Source organism: Aquila chrysaetos, chromosome 11, assembly GCF_900496995.4.
Source record: "Aquila chrysaetos chrysaetos chromosome 11, bAquChr1.4, whole genome shotgun sequence".
Lineage (NCBI taxonomy): Eukaryota > Metazoa > Chordata > Aves > Accipitriformes > Accipitridae > Aquila > Aquila chrysaetos.
This window is the reverse complement of record NC_044014.1, coordinates 35,289,590-35,305,544: the sequence shown is the minus strand read 5'-3', so window position 1 is coordinate 35,305,544 and position 15,955 is coordinate 35,289,590. Positions and strand designations below refer to the sequence as shown.

The following is a 15,955-nucleotide window of genomic DNA, read 5'->3' as shown; positions in this document are numbered from 1 at the left end:
AGCTTGACATCCTGCTCACACTATTTGGGAATGCTAACAAACCTCTCTTGTCTTTCAGACATTATAAATCATAGTTTAAAAGATGAATCAACATACAGTGATGAGGAGTCACTGTCAGGCTTTGAAGATGAGCTACCTCATCAAATACCTAGTAGACAGGTAAATGCCTCTGTCTATTCAAATTCTTCAGACTTCTGGGTCTTTGTAAACCGAAGAGATCCAGAGGCTGTTAGGGCATGTGTATTCCTTACAAGACTCAAGAAAAAATAAATGTATTTTCTGTCCATTGAGTTAAAAAATCTATATGGATTTGTGTAGCCATCTTTACCCTTCCAGCTGCTCAGGTTGTTAAAGAGGAAACTGCAGGCCAAATATGGGGTTGAGAAGAGTGGCGTTCCTTGTGCTCTGCATCCACAACACAGCTAGCACCACCACCCTGGACTTGCCCCCCCAGCTTGGTGTGGAGTTGAGCCAACACATCAGCCACCCACTGCAGTGGGATATCGGAGGCTTCTCCATCCACCAGCTCCATGAGAAACCCCTTCCAGCTCCAGTTCGGGTGCTCTGTCTGGGAGTTGGACAAGTTGTCTCTGGTCCTTAGACATTTCTCTTTCTTGGACCATTGAACATTCAGCCTCATAAAACTGCCCCAGCTCCCACGTGAAATGCTCCATGTCTAAAGAGTTCTCCAAAATGTCTTTATCGAGCCTGGTTAGGAACTTCAGGTTATTCCCTGATCGCTCATTTTCTTGTTTTTATTGGGCATTCAGCTGGGAAAGCTTCTCCCTGGCAATGGGATCCAAGTTGAATTTCAGCTATTTCAGGAAATAATGTTTTCCCACTGTGGAATACAACCCTACTGCAGTAATAAATTACGTCAAACCAGGAGTGAGATCACAGTGATTTTGCTGTCTACATAGGTTCTGTATTTTCTCTGTCAGCTGAGATTTGTAATCTGCAGTGGCAACGTCTCCCAACTTTCTCATCCAGCACAGCTCTTTCTCCACTCTGGCCAAGTTCTTTGAGAGCTCACCCTGCAACTGCAGTGTCTGCTGTTTGTTCTTTCCCATATGTGCTATTCCAGAAATGATCTCTGTGGTCAGTTTCCTTTCAGTCTTGACATTTTTCACAATCATTGCCCACCAAGATCTTCAGATCATGTGCCGCCTCAGCCATGCTCTCAATGCTCCCTCTCCTTTGGAAGTGCTGAGTGTGCCTGCTATTGTGTACTGGAGGCCTTTAATAAATCTTGCTTCATTCGTGCTACTAGTTTTTATGAGCAGATATGCCTTTGTCAAGCTCAGTGCAGGGGCAAACTCCTTCAGAAAACACTCTAGTGGTGGTCCTGCCCTGCTCACTGATGATGAAGCAGTATTTGGTTGTTGATCCTGACAGACTAGACATACTCTCTCTCACCAGTGTTCTCAATCACTATGAACACCATTGAGAAAGCAAAGCTGCAGCAAGTGTTATCTGTTGTGCCCATGAAGGTTCATAACTGGAAGAGGCTGGTGGGGGGGGACTGGACTTCTGCGAGGGCAGTACCAGGAAATTTCTACCAGCCCATCTGCAATTTCCTTCAGTGCATCACCCAACTCCATTTCCTAGTGGACAAAGAAAATTTGGTGGTGCTGGGAAGGACTGAGAACAGTGTTGAGGAGCTTGGAATTGGAGAAGCTGCAGAGCCCAATCTGCATGAAGGAGATGGTTGGCATGGACATGTGCACCTTCTGGCAGGGGGTGCAGACTCCACCTCTTCACAGTGCCCCTCAAGGCCCAGAGCAGGAGGGTTCACTGGTAGGTGTCAAGGGGAGGGAGCAGCAGTGGGAGAGCAAACTGACCCACGACCATTTTGGAGATGAGCTCCTGCTGGAGGAAGCTGTCTGGGGAATGCAAAACAGCACAGAGAACATCCAGGGGGTGTGAGGAATCAGTCCTATCCATCTCAACCAGAGAAAAGAGATCATCAGAAATGACCAGGTCATCTCCATCCACACTTGTTTGTATGCTAGCACTTCTTCCATTTCCCAGGCTCACGCTTCTGGCCATGCCATGCAGACCCATTACTTTTCTCAGAAGATGCCATGGTAAACCTCCTTGGGTCTGAGGCATCTGGTCATTCATGCTTCGCTCAGTGATCTCAAGGATGTCTGTTAACTGCAGCTTCCTGGTCCGGTGCATCTCCAGTTCTAGCATTGTCAGCACAGACAGAAGTCTTTCTTCTGTCTCAAAAAAACAAGCAAGTAAGCAAATCTGAGTGTCATTACCCTTCACTATGGTTCCTGAAGAGAAGTAACAAACCCAGGAAATAAATAAGGTCCTGAGAGCAATCCTGGAAGAATGGTGCCTGGGGGACAGACTGAGGACACCTCCATAAGATCAGTCCTCAAACAGTGGAGGTGCTCAAAAGTGTTTCTGTATTTCATTTTACATGTTCTATAGGTCTTGGGATGCTCTCACTCAGTTTGGTGTTGGCTAGGCTTGGTGTACATCAGAGGAAAATGATGAGGAGACCCTGGTTTTGATGCTGTAAAGTCATGTTACTCATAACCAAGCTTACCCTAGCTATCTCAAAGCAGGAGCCATCTAAGCCTCCTAGTAGTGTAAGTCCTAGTTGTTGACTCTGACAGGCTGGTACAAAAATTGGGAATGCTGCATGTTCCCAGAATATGTCCTAGTCTTACCCTTGCTGAAAGGTGGCAATGGAGCATGGAGGGGCAGGGGAAACTCTTTATCGGCTCTGATATCAATTACTAAGTACCTGCAACATGTTCTTTATGGGAGGGATGGCAGCCTTCTTGCACATATCATAGAGTGTTCAGTCCCAGGGATACCAGCAGGGTTTGTAGACCACCACACAGAGGTGCGTGCCCATTCAATGGGACACTGTCGGAGCTTGGTGAACAACGCTAACAGCACTGCAACCAGGAGCGGTGTACTGTTGAGGCTTCTGGGCCATTGCCTACAGCACAGAGTCCACTCTCCATGTACTGTTGGGGCACTGAGACTCTTGCACACGTCAAAGTGCTCAGTCCTAGACATAATGGCACAGCTTGTAGAACATCATGCACACCAGAGCACTCAGTCCCAGGATCCTGGCAGGGCTTGGAGATGAATGAACGAAGCAGCACAAAAGCTGAGCCAAGCACCCCTCTCTTTGGTGCTCCCTCCAGGAGGCCCCTCTTAATTCCAGTGCAAGAGCTGGTGAGCGCAGTATAAGCTTGTCCTTCTCTGACTGTCTTCTCTCCCCGTCTCTCCTCTTACTACTCATCTTTCCTTCTCTTTAGAAAGAGTACTGAAAGCACAACTCCAACTAGGAACATAATACAGAGTGTTATGGTATAGTTAATAACTGTTTCCATAAAATGGATTGTATTGTCCATTTTTCAGGGCAAAGGGGAAAAGGAAGCACTGTGGAGCAGGTTTCACCATGCTTGTGAGTAGCCAGACAGTCAGAAAGGCAGGTTCAACCCCAGCTTTAGTGGAAATCAAAAACGGTTTGCTTGTATTTCCTGGCAGAGTGGGGTCTGCAGGAGGTTTCCTGAAAATAAATTCTCCCTGTCTTATTGCTGAGCAGCATCCTGCTACTGTGGGGAGCTCTGAACCACCACCCCAGGCAACAGACAGCTACAGTTGGGAACCTAATGAAATAAAGCTCATCTCTGAGAGCCACTGGAAAGGGAAACTGTCCCATGAGGGCCTCCTGCATCATGAGTCACGTTGTTCCAGGCAACCATGCAACAGGACTGCTTCTCTCAACCAAGTTCCACACTGCAACCAGCTGGTTTCATGCCACTTTGAAAAATTTGTTCCAAAGTCAACCAGCCATTGGGTAGGAGCCTTCTAACTTGCCAACGGATGTGTTTTCATACATGTTTGCACCTGCACATTCCAGGGTCCCCTCTTACCAGTTCCTTTCACTGCATCTCTTCCATTCTCAGTTATCCCTAGTGGTCTATGGTCCATAATCCAGCATTCATTTCACTAAGCTAAACATTCCAACAGACAAGACGACCTTCTCTTCATTAGCTGGATCACTGTTCCCCATAACATCTGAACAGCTCTTCTCCTTATTTATTCTTATTTGACTTCAACTCTTCCACTAAGGGCCTATGGGATACCCAGGACAACCACGATAATGCCAGCATCCCAGCCCCTCTGACACATCTTTGAAAGCCTCCCAGCATCATCTGGTGTCACAGATCAGTAACTTGAGCAAGACTGACTCCAGGGATGCCTGGATCAATAGACAAGCAGCAAGAATGCTGCAGAAATAGAGTGGCTTTGCAGTCTTTTACTCTGACTAGCAATTGGTAGCGTGGGTGTTAGTGCTTAGTCCGATTATTTTGTTCCTGATCATTAGAAGGGTATAAGAACGCTGTGTAAAAGCACATTCAGGGTGTCCCAGTTTGGCTGGGACGCCACATGCCCATGAATAAATATTTACCCTTGTAATTCTATGCTTTGCATCCTAGCCTCTCCCATTGGTCGGCACAGGCCAGTTGCGAATTTTTGCAAATGGGCGGGCATTTCCTTCAGCAGAGAGGCCAGAGGTGCAGAGCCCCTCTCCCTTGGAGGACACTGCGATGCCCCCACAGCCGAGGACCGAGCCTAGGGCTGCCCCCATCATCGCCAGCCCTTCTCTGGGCACCCCATGCCCCCGGCCCGCTCCCAAGGGGGCGAGGACCTGGCTTTCCCTAAGGGATGGGAGGGCCCACAGCCCCAGCCCCAGTGGGGCCTAACCGCCGCAGGGGGCTGAGCTGGCCGCCTGGGACAGGAAGCACCTGGGAGCCCCCCGCCGAGTGCAGAGGGTCAGATCCTGCCCTGCCCAGGCAACACCCAAAGGTGGGTGCAGCTGCACCCCCAAAGTCCCTGTGCTGGGAGCAATGAGCACTACACGGTGGGAGGGGAGGCTGAAGGGGCTGGGCAGCCCTGGAGTGGGTAGGGGCCATGGCTGCAGCACTGGGGCTGGGCAGAGAGCGCAGTGAGCATTGTGCTAATATTTGATGGGGACACTGAGTGGCAGCACTGGGGCTCCATGGGTGGTACCGGTGCCAGTCCTGGAAATAGAGGCTTTGTGGCTTGGCTCCAAGCATTATCCCACTCCTCGGACCAATGGAGAATGGCTGAAGCTGGTCATAGCGCCTGCCCCCGCACATGGCCAAGACACGTTTTGGGGGCGTAGGAAGCATTTTGCACCGGCTCGCACAGCGGGCAGCTACCAGCAATGGGGGACCTTCCGCAGACGGACCTGCCGCACCACTGCCTGGACATCTGTTATCAAAATTCAGCCACGTTTGTGTTCCTTCACTCCACTGACATCCATTATATATGGCCAGGATGGATTAGTGGGGCTCAGTTACACGTGAGAAATTCCATCGAGGGGCTGGAATACAATCAAGAAGCAGCAGATCACAGCCTTTAAACATTGGTTGCCCAGTGAGGATCCATTACAGATTCAGCCTCTTAATCCCTCCCCGGTACGGGCTGATGCCTGGCACAGAGTGGCTCTCGTGGGTGGATGAGCCAATGCCACCCTGCAATACAACCGCAGTGCCAGAGCGGGTTATGCTGTGCCAGTGGCAGCACAGCACCCTGCAGTATTCATGAGGATGTTGTATGGAACATGTCCCGGTGCCAGAGGCACCACATGTCTCAGGCTAAGCAGGCAGATGTTGCGAGCTGTGATGTGACCTGCATGTGAGCCCACTCCTCTCTCGTTGCAGGCATGGCAGGCAAGGGCTGCAGCTCTGCCAGCTGCTGGGCCAAGGGGGGATTTTTGCCAAAAGCCCTGTGAGGGTTGGATCTTCCTCTAGGTACCAGAAAGCTGCTCGCAAATATACTGCCTCCTGCTCCCCTGGAGTGCCGGAGAAGGACAGAAAGGGCCACCTGGATGCCTGACATAGCCTGGGACCTCCAACGAAAAGATGCTGCTCAGACGGAGCATTTGGGAAGTGCCAAAGAGCCACCTCCCACTTGCCAGCGTTTTCCCATCTAATTCTCTGTGAGATTTTCATCTTTGCATCCATCTCCAGGGCAGAAGGCACTGAGAGGCCGTGGTCTCCCTGAGCACCCTCACCCCATGCTCGGCTGCCCTTGCAGGGGCAGACGCGGCCCCCAAAACTCTTGACACCAACATTTGGGTCCGCTCACTGGGAAGCAAGGTCTGCCAAGGCGGCACGAAGGTGTGGGCAGCAGCTCAGCCTCAACACCGGGAGCTCCCCAGCCACCCGGTCTGCAGGAGAAGATGGAGCGGGGTGGCAACGAGTGCCTGGCACCCTTTGGGGCACACTGCCACTGCAACGGCTCTTGGGGATGCCCCGGAGTGGGGAGGGGCTCTGGGTTTCCCTGGAGACTCCCCAAATCAAGGCACATCCCAGCTGGGGCCACTTCTCCCATGGGCAGCACAGGCAGGGGCCCTTTGGCAGGTGGCTGTGCCAGGGCTGCCTCACCCAGCCTGGACAGCCTCCCCACAGGATAGCAGCCCTCCACAGCACGGAGGTCTGTGGGACCAGGAGAGGAGAGGAGCGTCTCCCCAAACATCCGTCTCAGCCTCTTTCCTCGCCCTGGCCCCTGTGGGGATTTTCTTGGAAGAGTCCCAGGGGACTCTCCCTTCCCCCTTCCCCTTTCCCGTGGGGCATCCTGCTATCCCAGCTCCCAGGGCCATATCCCTCCCACTCCCCTAGTTCTGCAGCAATGAGCAAAGCAGCACGGAAGAAAACAGGTGTGGCCACTCTTAGTATCGCTGGTGGTTTTATTTCAGAGGGGGCCTGGCTGCCCCACTCAGAAGTGGAGCCAGGGGAGGTGGTGTGCATGGTCCCGAGCCCAGCTCTTCCTCCCAGGCCCTCCGCAGCCATGATGGATATTTGCTGCTCTCCAGCGGGTAGCGGAGCTGGCTGCGCCCATCCCTGTCCCGGTGCCCAGACAGGCTCTGGAGACCGGCACCGGGGATATCCAGGGCCCCGCTGCTGCTGCTCCTGCCGTGCCTGCTGGCCCTGCCACGGCCCCACACAGGGATGGAATCGGCCGCGGGGATGGAGGCAGCGGATGGCCATGATGGGCTACTGGCAGAGTGGGCAGGTGGCAGTGATGGTGGTGGCAGCCCTGCGCTGGATGCAGGCATAACAGAATTCATGCCAGCACAGGTCCACGCAACTGGTGTCTTCCAGAGGACCCAAGCAGATGGTGCTGAGGTCCCCTTGCTGGGACATCATGGCGGGTCCCGGTGCTGCCGGCTAATGCCTGGGCCCCTCCAGCGCTGCTGCTGCTGGGACTTGGTGTCCTGTCAGATGCTGCCGGGACTTGATGGGTGCCGCTGGTGGGACTCGGTGACAACTTGGCTGCTGGCAGGTCACGTCTAGTGTGCTCTTGGCAGGACTTGATGGCTCAGGTGCTACCCACAGGACTCGACCTCTTGTGTGCTGCTGGCAGTACGTGCCACTGGCACGTATCATTGCCAATCGCAAATGACATCATGGGGTGACTGTGACTCTCTTGTGACATCACAAGCCTCTCGGGGGGTGCACCCAGGAGCTCCCCCAGCCTCAGAGACATACCCTGCGATGCAAAACCCACCTGACAGCATGCTTCACAACACTGCATTTGCTCAGGCCCCTTTCAGGCAGTCTCTGACTTGGTCTAAGACTCGATTTTGGAGTTTTTAGAAAGCAGACATTATTTATTGCAGCGTTAGATGCATGGGGGATAATTCCTCCTAGCATGCATACTGTTACCTACAGTAAACAAAGCTTATATTGTTCTATTCATATATATATTCATGTTATTTCACAGAAATCATTTACATAGTGCCCGCCCTTTTGGTATGTACAGTGTGGGTCATCCCAGGTGGTTCGTCTCTTTTTCCTAGTTAGCTGACCTTGGCAGCTTTGAATTAAAAAACTCGGCAGGACCCAAGGCTTATAATCAGGGCCCAAGGCCACTTGTCTGTTGGCGCCTTGGCGCACACCATTGACAAAGGTCAAGGTTTTCTTATCTCATTTATATATAGCAAAGTTTTCAAGTTGCTCAAGCAAGCAAAAGTTAATCACTACAGTGATACAGTGAAGTTTTCCTTCTCATGCCTTTATTCAAGGCATCACATGTGGTTCAGCTTTGCTGTGCTCAGATAAATCAGCTCAGCTTGGCTGTGGTCTGTTTGACTCAGTTCGGCTGGGCTCAGCTTTGTTCGGTTCTGCTGATTCGGCTCGGCTCAGCTGGGCTGCGAGCCCTGCAAGCCTGGGCCAGGCTGTGCCACGGAAGGCCCAGCAGAGCGGAGGGCAGGTCTGGCCACGGAGGGGGCTGGGGGGCTCCCGGTGGCTGTGGGCAGGGGCCGGGCTGTGGGTGGGGGCTGCTGGCAGGGGCCAGGGCTGCTTCCAGGGATCGTGTGGGTCTTGCTCCGTGGGAAGCTGTTGTGGCACTGGCAGGGCCCGATGGGCAGAATTGCCTGGCCAACAGGTCCATGACCGGGTCCCTGTGGGAGCAGGAGGAGGCGCAGCCCTCAGGCACCCCTGGGCCAAGTCCGTGGGTGCCCCGGGACTGGGTGCAGGGGGACAGGCTGGAGCGCTCTCCCGGAGAGCAGCTCCTCCTGCTGCTGCCAGCACTGAGTAACCCTCCGGGCCAGACATCACCACCACGAGGGCAGAGCCTGCTGGTGCCTGGGAGAAAGGGCTGGGTGCAGGCCAGGTTGCGGGGGGCAGAGGTGCTTTGGACATTTGCTTTCCTACTTAAAATCTCAGGTAGCAGCCAGACTCCTCCAAGGAAGCTACCCTTGAGGTTTTTTTTTGGTTTTCTTTGGAGGAAGCTCTCCCCTCTGGGATCCTCCCAGCAACTCGCAGAGGCTTTTGACCACTCTTTTAGGGACCTGAGATCCTGGGTATCAACACCAGACTTCTCCAAGGCAGTGACTGTGGCAGTACACTTCCCCCCCCGCCATCCCACCAGCAGGAAATGAAAATTCTCCAGGCAGGGAGAAGGGGAAGGAAAAAAATCTAAACCCTAGAGGCCGCAGGTTGAAATTTGACCTGGCCAATCAAGACGTACCAAGCACACTGAGGTGAGCTTCTTGGCCAATAGGGATTAAATGACCAAAGGAAAGATTCAACAGGGGTATAAACAGGGTCCCACCGGAGGACACGTTGGCAGTCCTCCTTGGAGCAGCAGGTCTGCAGTTGTGGACTCCGCCCTGGGTCAGGGCACAACACGAGGTCACTCCTTGAGGGAGAGAGACCTCAGCATTTAGGTGAGTGATACGGGCATGCTGGAGCCAGCACTTTAAATCATGGGGATTCTTGAGTAGGCTCTGTACTATTAATTCTCTTAACATGATTGAGCCTGTGGTTTTATAAAATGTTACCAGAATTCTAAATAACATTTGGTGAAGAATAAATCTGAGTTTTAACACCTCTTGGATTTGGTTAATGTGTGTATCCATAACAGCAAGCCAAGATGATTTTTCTCCTTCGGAGGAAGCTCTGTTCTCCACAATCCACCCGAAACTAATCCCAGGAATCTCGCAGAGTCTTTTGGCCTTTACTTATAGGGACATAAGATCCAAGGTAGCAGCCCCAGATCACATCCCAGGTAGCCAGCAAGATGCGATATGGGAAAAAGTTCTGCCGAGAACAAGAGCGATGAGATGTTACGTATCCTGGAAATCACAGACCCGCACAGCTGTTATGCCTGCGAATAGACTGCCCAGGGAAGGTAAAGAGCAGCAGCTTTCAGGGAAGGACCTTTCCTTGCTTTCCCACAAATGTAGCATCTCACAGCTCTCGTGCTCGGTAGAAACTATTTCCCAAATTCCAAAAGTCCAGCTGTTTCTCCCGCAGAGAAGGGTCCAGCCCGGAAAGCTGCTGCTGCTCTTCACCTTCCCTGGGCAGCCTACTCACAGGCACAACCACCCTGGTATCTGTGCTTTCCCAGACATGTAGCATCTCTCCCTTTACGTTACAGGCAGAGCCTTTTTCCGAAATACCACCCGTCCAGCTGTTTTTCCCGCAGAGAAGGGTCCAGCCCTGAAAGCTGCTGCTGCTCTTCACCTTCCCTGGGCAGCCTACTCACAGGCACAACCATCCTGGGGATCTGTGCTTTCCTAGACATTTAGCATCTCTCTGTTCTCGGCAGAGCCTTTTTCCGAAATACCAACCGTCCAGCTGTTTTTCCCGCAGAGAAGGGGTCAGCCCGGAAAGCTGCTGCTGCTCTTCACCTTCCCTGGGCAGCCTACTCACAGGCACAACCATCCTGGGGATCTGTGCTTTCCCAGACATGTAGCGTCTCTCCCTTCTCGGCAGAGCCTTTTTCCCAAATACCACCCGTCCGGCTGTTTTTCCCGCAGAGAAGGGTCCAGCCCGGAAAGCTGCTGCTGCTCTTCACCTTCCCTGGGCAGCCTACTCACAGGCACAACCACCCTGGTATCTGTGCTTTCCCAGACATGTAGCATCTCACCCTTTTACGTTACCTGCAGAGCCTTTTTCCCAAATACCACCCGTCCGGCTGTTTTTCCCGCAGAGAAGGGGCCAGCCCGGAAAGCTGCTGCTGCTCTTCACCTTCCCTGGGCAGCCTACTCACAGGCACAACCATCCTGGGGATCTGTGCTTTCCCAGACATGTAGCATCTCTCTGTTCTCGGCAGAGACTTTTTCCGAAATACCAACTGTCCAGCTGTTTTTCCCGCAGAGAAGGGGTCAGCCCGGAAAGCGGCTGCTGCTCTTTACCGTCCTGGGCAGCCTACTCACAGCCTGAACCACCCTGGGGATCTGTGCTTTCCCAGACATGTAGCATCTCTCCGTTCTCGGCAGAGCCTTTTTCCCAAATACCAACCGTCCGGCTGTTTTTCCCGCAGAGAAGGGTTCAGCCCGGAAAGCTGCTGCTGCTCTTCACCTTCCCTGGGCAGCCTACTCACAGGCACAACCATCCTGGGGAATCTGTGCTTTCCCAGACATGTAGCATCTCTCCGTTCTCGGCCGAGCCTTTTTCGAAAAATACCAACATTCCGGCTGTTTCTCCCACAAGGAAGGGTCCAGCCCTGAAAGCTGCTGCTGTTCTTCAACTTCCTGGGCACACTACTCACAGGCACAACCATCCTGGGGATCTGTGCTTTCCCAGACATGTAGCATCTCTCTGTTCTCGGCAGAGATTTTTCCGAAATACCAACCGTCCGGCTGTTTTTCCCGCAGAGAAGGGTCCAGCCCCGAAAGCTGCTGCTGCTCTTCACCTTCCCTGGGCAGCCTACTCACAGGCACAACCACCCTGGTATCTGTGCTTTCCCAGACATGTAGCATCTCACCCTTTACGTTACCTGCAGAGCCTTTTTCCCAATTACCAACCGTCCGGCTGTTTTTCCCGCAGAGAAGGGGTCAGCCCGGAAAGCTGCTGCTGCTCTTCACCTTCCCTGGGCAGCCTACTCACTGGCACAACCACCCTGGGGATCTGTGCTTTCCCAGACATGTAGCATCTCTCCCTTCTCGGCAGAGCCTTTTCCCTAATACCAACCTTCCGGCTGTTTCTCCCAAAAGGAAGGGGCCAGCCCTGAAAGCTGCTGCTGCTCTTCACCTTCCCTGGGCAGCCTACTCACAGGCACAACCATCCTGGGGATCTGTGCTTTCCCAGACATGTAGCATCTCACCCTTTACGTTACAGGCAGAGCCTTTTTCCCAAATACCAACCGTCCGGCTGTTTTTCCCGCAGAGAAGGGTCCAGCCCTGAAAGCTGCTGCTGCTCTTCACCTTCCCTGGGCAGCCTACTCACAGGCACAACCATTCTGGGGAATCTGTGCTTTCCCAGACATGTAGCATCTCACTGTTCTCGGCAGAGATTTTTCCGAAATACCAACCGTCCAGCTGTTTTTCCCACAGAGAAGGGTCCAGCCCTGAAAGCTGCTGCTGCTCTTCACCTTCCCTGGGCAGCCTACTCACTGGCACAACCACCCTGAGGATCTGGGCTTTCCCAGACATGTAGCATCTCTCTGTTCTCGGCAGAGCCTTTTTCCCAAATACCAACCGTCCGGCTGTTTTTCCCACAGGGAAGGGTCCAGCCCTGAAAGCAGCTGCTCTTCACCTTCCCTGGGCAGCCTACTCACTGGCACAACCACCCTGGTATCTGTGCTTTCCCAGACATGTAGCATCTCACCCTTTTCGTTACCTGCAGAGCCTTTTTCCCAAATACCAACCGTCCGGCTGTTTTTCCCACAGGGAAGGGTCCAGCCCTGAAAGCTGCTGCTCTTCACCTTCCCTGGGCAGCCTACTCACAGGCACAACCATCCTGGGGATCTGTGCTTTCCCAGACATGTAGCATCTCTCCCTTTACGTTACCTGCAGAGCCTTTTTCCCAAATACCAACCGTCCGGCTGTTTTTCCCACAGGGAAGGGTCCAGCCCTGAAAGCTGCTGCTGCTCTTCACCTTCCCTGGGCACCATACTCACTGGCACAACCACCCTGGTATCTGTGCTTTCCCAGACATGTAGCATCTCACCCTTTACGTTACAGGCAGAGACTTTTTCCGAAATACCACCAGTCCAGCTGTTTCTCCCGCAGAGAAGGGTCCAGCCCTGAAAGCTGCTGCTGCTCTTCACCTTCCCTGGGCAGCCTACTCACAGGCACAACCATCCTGGGGATCTGTGCTTTCCCAGACATGTAGCATCTCACCGTTGTCGTGCTCGGCAGAGCCTTTTTTGAAAAATACCACCCGTCCAGCTGTTTTTCCCACAGAAAAGGGGCTTGCCCTGAAAGCTGCTGCTGCTCTTCACCTTCCCTGGGCAGCCTACTCACAGGCACAACAACCCTGGGGATCTGTGCTTTCCCAGACATGTAGCATCTCTCCCTTTACGTTACCTGCAGAGCCTTTTTCCCAATTACCAACCGTCCGGCTGTTTTTCCCGCAGAGAAGGGGCCAGCCCTGAAAGCTGCTGCTGCTCTTCACCTTCCCTGGGCAGCCTACTCACTGGCACAACCATCCTGGGGATCTGTGCTTTCCCAGACATGTAGCATCTCTCCGTTCTCGGCAGAGCCTTTTTCCCAAATACCAACCGTCCGGCTGTTTTTCCCGCAGAGAAGGGGTCAGCCCGGAAAGCGGCTGCTGCTCTTTACCGTCCTGGGCAGCCTACTCACAGGCACAACCACCCTGGGGATCTGTGCTTTCCCAGACATGTAGCATCTCTCTGTTCTCGGCAGAGCCTTTTTCCGAAATACCACCCGTCCAGCTGTTTTTTCCCGCAGAGAAGGGGTCAGCCCGGAAAGCTGCTGCTGCTCTTCACCTTCCCTGGGCAGCCTACTCACTGGCACAACCATCCTGGGGATCTGTGCTTTCCCAGACATGTAGCATCTCTCCGTTCTCGGCAGAGCCTTTTTCCCAAATACCAACCGTCCGGCTGTTTTTCCCGCAGAGAAGGGTCTTGCCCGGAAAGCTGCTGCTGCTCTTCACCTTCCCTGGGCACCCTTCTCACAGGCACAACTACCCTGGTATCTGTCCTTTCCCAGACATGTAGCATGTCACACTTTACGTTACAGGCAGAGCCTTTTTCCCAAATACCAACCATCCAGATGTTTTTCCCGCAGAGAAGGGGTCAGCCCTGAAAGCTGCTGCTGCTCTTCACCTTCCCTGGGCAGCCTACTCACAGGCACAACCACCCTGGTATCTGTGCTTTCCCAGACATGTAGTGTCTCACCGTTGTCGTGCTCGGCAGAGCCTTTTTCGAAAAATACCAACCTTCCGGCTGTTTCTCCCAAAAGGAAGGGTCCAGACCGGAAAGCTGCTGCCGCTCTTCACCTTCCCTGTGCGGCCTATTCACAGGCACAACAGCCGTGTGGATCTGTGCTTTACCAGAGATGTACCATCTCAGCATTTCGGCTCTCGGGGGAGATTTCTTCCAAAATGCTAACCTTCCGGCTGTGTCTCCCACAAGGAAGTGGCCAGCCCGGAAAGCTGCTGCTGCTCTTCACCTTCCCTGGGCAGCCTATTCACAGGCACAACAGCCCTGCTGATCTGTTCTTTCTCAGAGATGTAGCGTCTCTCCGTTCTCGGGCTTGGCAGTGCCTTCTTCCGAAATAGCAAAAGTCCGGCTAGTTCTCCCACAACGCAGGTGCAAGCACTCAAAGCTGCTGCCGGATTTCTCCTTACCTGTACAGCCTACTTGCTTACGGATGCACGACTAACCAAATCCCACAGGTGTTAAAACTCAGATTTATTTTCAGCAAAGGTTAGAAGTCCGGTAACATTTTATAAAACCACAGGCTCAATGACGTAAAGAGAATTAATACTACACGGCTGACTTAAGAATCCCCAAGATTTAAAGTGATGGCTCAAAATGCACATATCACTCACCTAAAAGCTGAGGGCTCTCTCCCTCGAGGAGTTACCTTGGGCAGTGCCCCGACCTCAGGGGGAGTCCCCGACTGCAGACCCGCTACTCTGAGGACAGCCAACGTGTCCTCCGGCGGGACCCTGTTTATACCCCTGTTGAATCTCACCTGTGGTCATTTAATTCTATTGGCTAGGTGGGTCACCTTGGTGTACCTGGCGCATCTCAGTTGGCCAGTTCAGATTTCAACCCGCAGCCTCCAGGGTTTCCTTCCCCTTCTCCTTCCTGGAACAGTTTCGTTTCCTGCTGGCAGGATAGGGGGGGCAGGATGTACTGCCACAATCCACCCTGTGACCTCAGTCATGATTCGACTGGTTTCTTTGGAGTGGTGGTACAGTCACCTCTTGCCTCCAAAGTTAAAAGAGGTGCAGTTTGGCGAGTTTGATGCTCATTGTGTGTCATCGTTCCCTTCTGGTCTAGAACTAAAGTGGAATATTGAACACAGGAATATTCAGTGTATGGACAGTGTAAAGGAGTATAGTTAACCGTTAGTACGGGCTTTACTACCACGTGTTTGATAGAACTTATTGCAATATATATTACAGTAGTCATAATTACAAGCATTATTAATGAGAGAAGGCTGGTCTCCCACCCCATGAAAGAAAATCTGAACATATCAAAACTTTTCCCAACCAGTTGGTCCCTGTGGCAGAAACAGTTGGACCAAGTTTTTCCCATGTTGTGTGAGCCAAAAAGGCGTTAGTCTGAACTACTCCAGCTTCACAACTGCCTGATGTGCAAGCTTTAAATTTATTTTAAGTCTTGGCAGTGGCATACGAAAAAGGACATTTAAAAATATGGGATGGTCAGCACATTCAGCAGCAGAAAAAACACTATCCAGGCACTAAGTCATTTTGTGGTGCAGGGAAACTTCAAGGAATGCTTTCAAGAATACCTTCCCAAGATACCATACAGCATCGTTCAGAAGTTGGCAGGATGTGCCAAAACATTATTTTTTTATAATGTAATGCAGTGTACAAACAGAAATTTTAGGAATCAATATACCAATTTTAAAACCTCAGCTTATTTATCAAACTCAATCCCATCTTCCTTATTCAGGCACCTTTCCCACAGAAGTTAGAACTTGGATGAATCACATCACACTTGTTTGACTTATGCTACAAACTGACTTGACTTGGTACAAACGTAAAATGTCAGGTATTGGTAAGTCAGAACAATATGTGGCACAGTAATAATGACTAAATATTCTCAAATCCCACCTGTAAATGACCAAAATTATTTTCCTACATATTCTTGTGTTAGGACAAAAGACACAAGAACCACTCCACCATTCACAATTCCCACAAAAAACCATGAAACTGCAAATATGTCATAATTCGGAGCTAATGCTGTGACATACCCAAAAACGACATCAAAAAAGAGACCTGTAGAGAGAGAATAAAATGTAATTAGTACTTATGCTATGCAGCTTGAACTCAGAAGAAAGGCAGGGACCACAGTCAGTTACTGACTATAATTGAGTAGTGTGTAGTATTCTTGGCTCTAATCGCTCGCATTTGGCTTTCTGAAATCACACCATATGAAAATTACAATAATTTTCAAGTCACACACTTGAGGTCTGCAATGCCAAAGATTATGTTTC

The 15,955-nt window shown here is 51.9% G+C and overlaps 1 pseudogene; it reads right to left on the bottom strand.

Moving 5' to 3' along the window:
• Window positions 1–348: 348 nt before the first annotated feature.
• LOC115347932 lies at window positions 349–2,196 on the bottom strand (annotated as a pseudogene).
• Between the last annotated feature and the right edge of the window lie 13,759 nt (window positions 2,197–15,955).